The sequence below is a fragment of the Chelonia mydas genome, chromosome 6 (genome assembly GCF_015237465.2).
Source record: "Chelonia mydas isolate rCheMyd1 chromosome 6, rCheMyd1.pri.v2, whole genome shotgun sequence".
In the NCBI taxonomy this organism is placed as follows: Eukaryota; Metazoa; Chordata; order Testudines; family Cheloniidae; genus Chelonia; species Chelonia mydas.
In genome coordinates this window covers 17455589-17465848 of record NC_051246.2, presented here as the reverse complement: position 1 = coordinate 17465848, position 10260 = coordinate 17455589, and positions in this window count along the sequence as shown.

The following is a 10260-nucleotide window of genomic DNA, read 5'->3' as shown; positions in this document are numbered from 1 at the left end:
CGGCAGGATGTTAAGAACATCTCCACTGGAAATTGCAGGACTTGTCAAATCAATGTGAATCTTCAAGGCAGAACCTGACCAGGACCCCACTGTTATCATCTTGTGAACTTGCCAACTTTTGTGAAAAGTGCCAGGGAGGTTTTAACAACCAAGAAGTCTGCACTTCTGTTTCACGTCTCATTTGAAAAAGGGGACGTGTGGGCTCTTGCTACTGATTCAGAGGAAAGAACATGTCCTGAATCATCAATGCTGCTACCCTTAATAGCAGCCAACTTAACCTTTGAGGTCTCCCATCTCTGTGCTGACAATCTTGCTTAGCAGGTGCAGTTAGGCACTCTCCCCTCTTTCTGTAGCTGAAGTGGAATGGCTGGATGATGAAGTTGTTCCTAATGGAATCTCAGCGCAAGCATCAGTTACCTACCAAAGGAGCAGCTTGAGAAAGTGCCAGGGCTGATATGTTCAGCACCCAGAGCTACGTGTGAAATCAGATCGATCTCAGCTAAGCTGCCATTTGTACGTGATATGGGTACATACTGGCAGAGCAAGAGCTGAAAAGATCACATCACTGGGGACAGGTGGCCCTGCCACCCTGCATTGTTGAGTACGTCAGCCGCTCTGTTCTGAACCAATTGGAGTGGTTTTGTTCCAGGGGTATGCAGTCTCCTGGACAGCTATAGATGGAAGCAGCCTTTTCTCTGGGCCAGGGTTAGCCGCAAGGATTCCAGGTGAATAAGGAAGTAATGGCTCATTTTAGCAATCCAGCAGCAAGCTGCTTTCAGTGGAGAGTGATGCTATGGAGATAGGGAGTTCTTCAATGTGCTTCCATTGCCAATCACCATCTCCTCAGTCAGACCTCGATTTGGCCTCAGCAACTGCTCTTCATTTAGGGGGCTCATCTGAACCACCATGGGGGGGGGGGTGCAAAGATGATGTAAAGCTGGTTGGTGTTTCCCTAGTGCTGGCATTTTAGCCCATGTTGTTTACCTAGCTCTTCAATAGGGACCCAACCTCTCTCTGATCCTAAGGAACTCTGGAGGGGGAGGATCGAGTGGTCGTAGTGGCACAACTGAAACCATCTAAGTGCAATCCCACTGGCCTTTGCTGCTGCTGAGGCAGAACAGCAGGATTTCATGGTTACTGTAGAGAGGTCCAGCAATGGGAGAGTGTGTAGCTAGTAGGAATGGGTAGGAAAAGGATTGCCTGTCCTCTGAGAATTTGAGGTTTCAAAGAATTTTGCCCTCCCAACTCAGGGTGATTTCTAAAATATGTATAAAGAAAAGGAGGATTGTGGCACCTTAGAGATTAACAAATTTATTTGAGCATAAGCTTTCATGAGCTACAGTTCACTTCATCGGATGCATGCAGTGGAAAATACAGTGGGGAGATTTTATATACACAGAGAACATGAAACAGTGGGTGTTACCATACACACTGTAATGAGAGTGATCAGGTAAGGTGAGCTATTACCAGCAGGAGAGGAAAAAAAACCTTTTGTAGTGATAATCAAGGTGGGCCATTTCCAGCAGTTGACAAGAACATCTGAGGAACAGTGGGGGGGAGGGAGGGGATAGTTTTACTTTGTGTAATGACACATCAACTCCCAGTCTTTATTCAAGCCTAATTTAATGGTGTCCAGTTTGCAAATTAATTCCAATTCAGCAGTCTCTCGTTGGAGTCTGTTTCTGAAGTTTTTTTGTTGAAGAATTGCAACTTTTAGGTCTGTAATCGAGTGACCAGAGAGATTGAAGTTTCAGAGTAACAGCCGTGTTAGTCTGTATTCGTAAAAAGAAAAGGAGTACTTGTGGCACCTTAGAGACTAACCAGTTTATTTGAGCATGAGCTTTCGTGAGCTACAGCTCACTTCATCGGATGCATCCAATGAAGTGAGTTGTAGCTCACGAAAGCTCATGCTCAAATAAACTGGTTAGTCTCTAAGGTGCCACAAGTACTCCTTTTCTTTTTAGAGATTGAAGTGTTCTCCGACTGGTTTTTGAACGTTATAATTGTTGACGTCTGATTTGTGTCCATTTATTCTTTTACGTAGAGACTGTCAGGTTTGGCCAGTATACATGGCAGAGGGGCATTGCTGGCAAATGTACATTGGCCAAACTGGGCACCTGAAGCCAGTTAGAGCACCTGAAGCCACCTGATAAAAACCCCCTGCTTCAATCAGCCAGGGGAAGGAGTTGGAGCAGAGTGGTTTGGAGTTGGAGCAGAGAGCAGTTTGGAGGAGCTGAAGTAGAGGAGAGTTTGGAGAAGTGCCGTGGCTGGCTAGAACACCAAAACCCTAGGTAAAGATACACCTAGCTTGTGCACAGAGAGAGGGCAGGAAGCCCCACAAGCTGAAGAGCAGGAGAGGGAAGTAGCCCATGGGAAGGAAGCGCTAGTTCAAGTGGTTTGCCACTATCCCTAGGGCCCCTGGGCTGGGACCTGGAGTAGAGGGTGGGCCCGGGTCCCTCCCTCTCCACTACCTTTCTCTGAGTTACTAGTGGGACAGTTTCCAGAGTAACAGCCGTGTTAGTCTGTATTCGCAAAAAGAAAAGGAGTACTTGTGGCACCTTTAGAGACTAACCAATTTATTTGAGCATAAGCTTTCGTGAGCTACAGCTCACTTCATCGGATGCATACTGTGGAAAGTGTAGAAGATCTTTTTATATACACACAAAGCATGAAAAAATACCTCCTCCCACCCCACTCTAATGCTGGTAATAGCTTATCTAAAGTGACCACTCTCCTTACAATGTGTATGATAATCAAGGTGGGCCATTTCCAGCACAAATCCAGGGTTTAACAAGAACATCTGGGGTGGGGTAGAAAAAAACAAGGGGAAATAGATTACCTTGCATAATGACTTAGCCATTCCCAGTCTCTATTCAAGCCTAAGTTAATTGTATCCAATTTGCAAATGAATTCCAATTCAACAGTTTCTCGCTGGAGTCTAGATTTGAAGTTTTTTTGTTGTAATATAGCAACTTTCATGTCTGTAATCGCAGGACCAGAGAGATTGAAGTGTTCTCCGACTGGTTTATGAATGTTATAATTCTTGACATCTGATTTGTGTCCATTTATTCTTTTACATAGAGACTGTCCAGTTTGACCAATGTACATGGCAGAGGGGCATTGCTGGCACATGGCATATATCACATTGGTGGATGTGCAGGTGAACGAGCCTGTGATAGTGTGGCTGATGTTATTAGGCCCTGTGATGGTGTCCCCTGATTAGATATGTGGGCACAGTTGGCAACGGGCTTTGTTGCAAGGATAGGTTCCTGGGTTAGTGGTTCTGTTGTGTGGTATGTGGTTGCTGGTGGTATTTGCTTCAGGTTGGGGGGCTGTCTGTAGGCAAGGACTGGCCTGTCTCCCAAGATTTGTGAGAGTGTTGGGTCATCCTTCAGGATAGGTTGTAGATCCTTAATAATGCGTTGGAGGGGTTTTAGTTGGGAGCTGAAGGTGACGGCTAGTGGCGTTCTGTTATTTTCTTTGTTAGGCCTGTCCTGTAGTAGGTGACTTCTGGGAACTCTTCTGGCTCTATCAATCTGTTTCTTCACTTCCGCAGGTGGGTATTGTAGTTGTAAGAATGCTTGATAGAGATCTTGTAGGTGTTTGTCTCTGTCTGAGGGGTTGGAGCAAATGCGGTTGTATCGCAGAGCTTGGCTGTAGACGATGGATCGTGTGGTGTGGTCAGGGTGAAAGCTGGAGGCATGTAGGTAGGAATAGCGGTCAGTAGGTCTCCGGTAGACTGGGAATGGCTAAGTCATTATGCAAGGTAACCTATTTCCCCTTGTTTTTTCCTACCCCCCCCCCCCCCAGACGTACTTGTTAAACCCTGGATTTGTGCTGGAAATGGCCCACCTTGATTATCATACACATTGTAAGGAGAGTGATCACTTTAGATAAGCTATTACCAGCAGGAGAGTGGGGTGGGAGGAGGTATTTTTTCATGCTTTGTGTGTATATAAAAAGATCTTCTACACTTTCCACAGTATGCATCCGATGAAGTGAGCTGTAGCTCACGAAAGCTTATGCTCAAATAAATTGGTCTCTAAGGTGCCACAAGTACTCCTTTTCTTTTAGTGGGACAGTAGATACCCTAGTTCAGGGGCAGGAAACTGCGCCCTGAACACACCTCCCCTCACCCCCCCAACACACACACCCCCACACCCACACACGAAGAGGAAGTGCGGGACCCATCATCATCGTCCCAGCGATTTGCCACAATATTGAAATGGGATTTTGAAACTTTTTACCCAAATTTTTTGAGTCAGATTTGTCAAACTTGACCCTACTTGGAAACAGTTTGGGGTTTGATGAATGGGCATTTTTTATTTTAAAAAAAAATATATTTTTTTTTTTTTCAAAAAATTCCTGACCATCTCTTACATCTGTCAATAACACCAACACTATCTGTTCCATAGAATCATCCATGACAGAACGGGTTGGTGGTGGTGGTTGGTGACTCTTCTGAGGGGGACGGAGGCACCCAGGAGGTATGCTGTGTGCCAGGGTCCCGTATTCAAGACATTACAGAGGGATTGTCGAGGATCATCCACCCTCTGACTCCTACCCCCTACTGGTCATCCATGTGTGCACTAATGATACTGCAAGGTATGAACCTGAGCAGATTAGAAGTTACTACAGGGCTCTGGGAATAACGGTGAAGGAGCTGGAGGTGCAGGTGGTGTTCTCTTTGATCCTTCCCATCAAGGGTAGGGGGCCAGACAGAGACAGATACATCCTAGAAATGAATGCCTGGCTGTGAGGATGGTGGCGCCAGGAGGGCTTCAGCTTCCTTGACCATGGGATGCTGTTCCGGGAACTAGGATTGATAAGCAGAGATGGGATCTACCAATCAAGGCAGGGGAAGAGCATATTTGAATACAGAGTGAGGAGGGCTTTAAACTGGGTTCGACAGCAGCAGCTGACAAAAGCCCACAGGTAATTCCAAAACATGAAGACCTGGGAGAAGGGTTGGAATCTGTGGGGAGCATGGGCCATTATAGTAGGGGTAAGAGAACGTAGGGGTAAGAGAACATAGGGGGGAAATCAAATTAGTATCTTAGATGTCTGTATACTAATACAAGAAGTATGGAGAATAAGCAGGAAGAACTAATGCTAGTTAATAAAACACAACTATGACATAGTTGGCATCACAGAAACTTGGTGGGATAATACACAGGACTGGAATATTGGTGTAGACGGGTACAGCTTGCTCAGAAAGGACAGGCAGGGAAAAAAGGGAGGAGGTATTGCCTTATCTATTAAAAAGTATACGCTTGGGCCTAGGATAAGATGGAAATAGACAGACTTGTTGAAAATCTCTGGGTAAGATTCAAAAGGGTAAAAAACAAGGGTGATGTCATGGTAGGGGTCTACTACAGACCACCTAACCAGGAAGAAGAGGTGGATGCAGCTATTTTTTTAAACAACTAACAAAATCATCCAAAGCACAGGACTTGGTGGTGATGGGGGACTTCAGCTACCCAGACATATGTTGGAAAAATAACACCGCAAGGCACAGATTATCCAACAAGTTCTTGGAAGGTACTGGAGACAGTTTATTTTAGAAGGTGGAGTAAGCCGCTAGGGGAGAGGCTGTTCTAGAACTGATTTTGACAAATAAGGAGGAACTGGTTGAGAATTTGAAAGTGGAAGGCAGCTTAGGTGAAAGTGATCATGAAATGGTAGACTTTATGATTCTAAGGAATGGTAGGAGGGAAAACAGCACAATGAAGATAATGGATTTCAAGAAGGTAGACTTTAGCAAACTCAGGGAGTTGGTAGGTAGGATCCCATGGGAAGCAAGTCTAAGGGGAAAAACCGTTCAAGAGAGTTGGCAGTTTTTCAGAGAGCCATTATTATGGGCATGAGAGCAAACTATCTTCCTGCGTAGGAAACATAGGAAGTATGGCAAGAGACCACCTTGGATTAAGATCTGAAACTCAAAAAAAGAGTTCTACAAAGAGTGGAAACAAGGCAAATTACGAAGAATGAATATAAACAAATAACACCAGTATGTAGGGACAAAATTAGAAAGGCCAAGGCACAAAACAAGGATTAAACTAACTAGAGATGTAAAGGATAAGAAAGACATTCTACACATACATTAGAAGTACAAGGAAGACCAAAGAGCAGGTAGGCCCGTTACTCAGTGATGATTGGGGGGAACGGACAATAACAGAAAATGTGGAAATGGCAGAAGTGTTAAATGACTTCTTTGTTTTGGTTTTCACCAAGAAGGTTGATGGTGACTGGACATCTATCATAGTGAATGCCAGTGAAAATAAGGTAGGATCAGAAGCTCAAATGGGGACAAGTTAAAAATTACTTAAAAAAATTAGATGTCTTCAAGTCACAAGTGCCTGATGAAATACATCCTAGAATTCTCTAAGGAGCTGACTGAGGAAGTATCTGAGCCATTAGCAATTATCTTCAAAAAGTCGTGGAAGACAGAAAAGATTCCAGAGGACTGTAAAAGCAGAAATATAGTGCCCACGTATAAAAAGGGAAATAAGGACAACCTGGGGAATTACAGACCAGTCATCTTAATGTCAGTACCCGGTGGAGCAAATAATCAATTCACAAATACCTAGAAGATAACAAGGTGATAAGTAACAGAATGGATTTGTCAAGAACAAATCATGTCAAACCAACCTAATAGCTTTCTTTGACAGGATAACAAGCCTTGTGGATAGGGGGGAAGCAGTAGATGTGGGATATCTTGACTTTAATAATGCTGTTGATACGGTCTCTCATGAAGAAAAGGAGTACTTGTGGCACCTTAGAGACTAACAAATTTATTTGAGCATAAGCTTTTGTGAGCTACAGCTCACTTCATTGGATGCATTCAGTGGAAAATGACTGTCTCATAAACAAACTAGGGAAATGCAACCTAGATGGAGCTACTATAAGCTGGGTGCATAACTGCTTAGAAAGCCATTCCCAGAGATTAGTTATCAGTGGCTCACAGTCAAGCTGGAAGGGCATATTGAGGGGGCCTTGCAGGGATCAGTTCTGAGTGTGGTTTTGTTCAATATCTTCATCAGTGATTTAGGTCATGGCATAGAGAGTACACTTATAAAGTTTTCGGATGATAACAATCTGGGAGGGGTTGCAAGTGCTTTGGAGTGGGGTTCTCAATCTTTTTCTTTGAGACTTACCATGCTATAAAAACTCCACAGCCCGCCTGTGCCACAACAACTCTTTTTCTGCATATAAAAGGTTGGATATTCGGAAACACTATTTCACTGGGAGGGTGGTGAAGCACTGGAATGGGTTACCTAGGGAGGTGGTGGAATCTGCAGCCTTAGAGGTTTTTAAGGCCCAGCTTGATGAAGCCCTGGCTCGGATGATTTAGTTGGTGTTTGGTCCTGCTTTGAGCAGGGGGTTGGACTAGACGACCTTCTGAGGTCTCTTTCAACCCTAATCTTCTATGATTCTAAAAGTCAGGACTGGCATTAGTGGGAAGCAAGCAGGGCAATTGCACAAGGCACCACACCACGGGGTGCCCCACGAAGCTAAGCTGCTCAGGCCTTGGCTGCAGCCCCGGGTGGTGGAGCTCAGGGCAGTGTGGGCTTTCTGCCCTGAGCCCCAATGAGTCTAATGACAGCCCTGTTTGATGGACCCCCTGAAACCTGCTCAGGTCCCCACAGGGGGCCTCGGACCTCTAGTTGAGAACTGCTGCTTTGGAGGATAGGATTAAAATTCAAAATGATCTGGACAAACTGGAGAAATGGTCTGAAGTAAATAGGATGAAATTCAATGACATGCAAAGTAGTCCACTTAGGAAGGAACAAATCAGTTACACGCATACGAAATGGGAAATGACTGCCTAGGAAGGAGTACTTCAAAAAGTCATAGTGGATCACAAGCTAAATATGAATGAACAGTGTAACACTGTTACAAAAAAAGCAAACATTATTCTGGGATGTATTAGCAGGAGTATTGTAAGCAAGACACAAGAAGTAATTCTTCTGGTCTACTCCATGCTAATTAGGTCTCACTGGAGTATTGTGTCCAGTTCTGGGTGCCACATTTCAGGAAAGATGTGGACAAATTGGAGGAAGTCCAGAGAAGAGCAACAAAAATGATTAAAGATCTAGAAAACATGACCTATAAGAGAAGATTGAAAAAAATGGGTTTGTTTAGTTTGCAGAAGACTGAGGGGGGACATAACAGTTTTCAAGTATATAAAAGGTTGTTACAGGGAGGAGGGAGAAAAATTGTTCTCCTTAACCTGTGAGGATACGACAAGAAGCAATGGGTTTAAATTGCAGCAAGGGTGGTTTAGGTGGTCATTAGGAAAAACTTCCTGTCAGGGTGGTTAAACACTGGAATAAATTGCCCAGGGAGGTTGTAGAATCTCCATCATTGGAGATTTTTAAGAGCAGGTTAGAGAAATACCTGTTAGGGATGCTCTAAATAATACTTAGTCCTGCCTTGAGTGTAGGGGACTGGATTAGATGACCTCTCGAGGTCCCTTCCAGGCCTACAGTTCTATGATTCTCTGACCAGGCCCTGAAGCCTGACAGAGGAGAATAGGGTAGATGGGGTCTTCTATTCACAGGCCCTCTCTGATCTAGGAGCCTCATTGTAGAATAATATATATGTTGGGCTAGAAGGGACCTGGAGAAGTCATCAAGTTCAGCACCCTGAGCTGAGGCAGGACCAAGTAAACCTAGACCATCCCTGATAGGTGTTTATCCCACTTGTTCTTAAAAATCTCCATGATGGGGATTCCACAACCTCCCTTGGAAGCCTATTCCAAAGCTGAACTACTCCTATAGTTGGATAGTTTTTCCTCATATCTTACCTAAATCTCCCTTGCTGCAGTTTAAGCCCATTATGCCTTGGCCTACCTTCAATGGACATGGAGAACAATCGATCACTGTCTTCTTCATAACAGCCCTGAAGACTGTTATCTGGTCCACCCTCAGTCTTCTTTTCTCAAGAGTACACATGCCCAGTATTTTTAACCTTTCTTTGTAGGTCATTTTTGTTCTCTGGACTCTCTCCAGTTTGTCCACATCTTTCCTAAATGTGGCACCAACTGTAATGGTTGCAATGCTGTTTGCCTGAACTTGCAAAATGTCTGAAACAATTGCTCCGTGTGAATTGCTCCATTCATTTCAATGGCTGCTCACTCAGAGGATACTACTTCAAGATCATACTACTTCAAAGTTACGATTATTAACTATTGCACTGCTTGTTACAATAGGTAAGAAAGGAAAGTACATAAGGGCAGGTGTGTGAAAAATGTATGACCTAAACCCTGGTATAGACACAGCGAGGCTGACAGAAGAATTCTTTTGTCAACCTCGTTACTGCCTCTCAGCAAAGTGGATTTACTACAACTATATAATATGGAGCTATACCTATCTCATAGAGCTGGAAGGGACCTTGAAAGGTCATCAAGTCCAGTCCTCTGCCTTCACAGCAGGACCAAGTACCATCCCTTATTTTTGCCCCAGATCCTTAAATGGCCCCCTCAAGGATTGAACTCACAACCCTGGGTTTAGCAGACCAATGCTCCAACCACTGAGTTATCCCTCATGCCCTGAGAAGAACCCCCTCCAGCACTGTAGTGTCTATGCTACAACACTACAGTGGTGCAGCTGCAGCAGTGTAGCTTAAAATTTCTAGTGTAGATATACCCTAAGTTAAGAAAATCCACATTACACTTGGAGTGACTGCTCATGCTGGTGCTACAAATGGGTAGTCTCAGGAGATACCACCGCTCCTTCCTACAATCAAAAAGAAGTGAAGTCCAGGGTGCACAGCAAGGCATCTTACTCCCACTGAAGGGATGCCATATCCAAGGATCCATAGATGCAAGATGTTTTGTTAGAGGAAAATATTAATGTTGCAATGTGTGTGATATTTGTAATAGTTGTTGCAAAGAAATTCTAGTATAGGCTGGATAAGTGATGATGTATTTCAGTTTCAAATGATGCAATAACTTTGTATTCAAACATTTCTTAATGTTCCCTATTGAATATCCACCATTCTTGAACATCAACATGTAAAGACATGTTTTAAAACACAGTTTAATTCACTTTAATTAAAATACTGGCTGACTGTTAAGAATACAGAGTGAGGTTGGAGGGCTGGGAGTGCTTGGTTTGAAAAAAGGCAGCAGGGATCAGGATGGGAACCACTGCTCTAGGAAGTGATGGTTGGGCCTTGGAAAATGCCCCTCGCTCCTCATGGGCCTGAGAAGGAGGCAGATTGGGTGGCAAAAGGAGATAGACACCAATCCTAGCC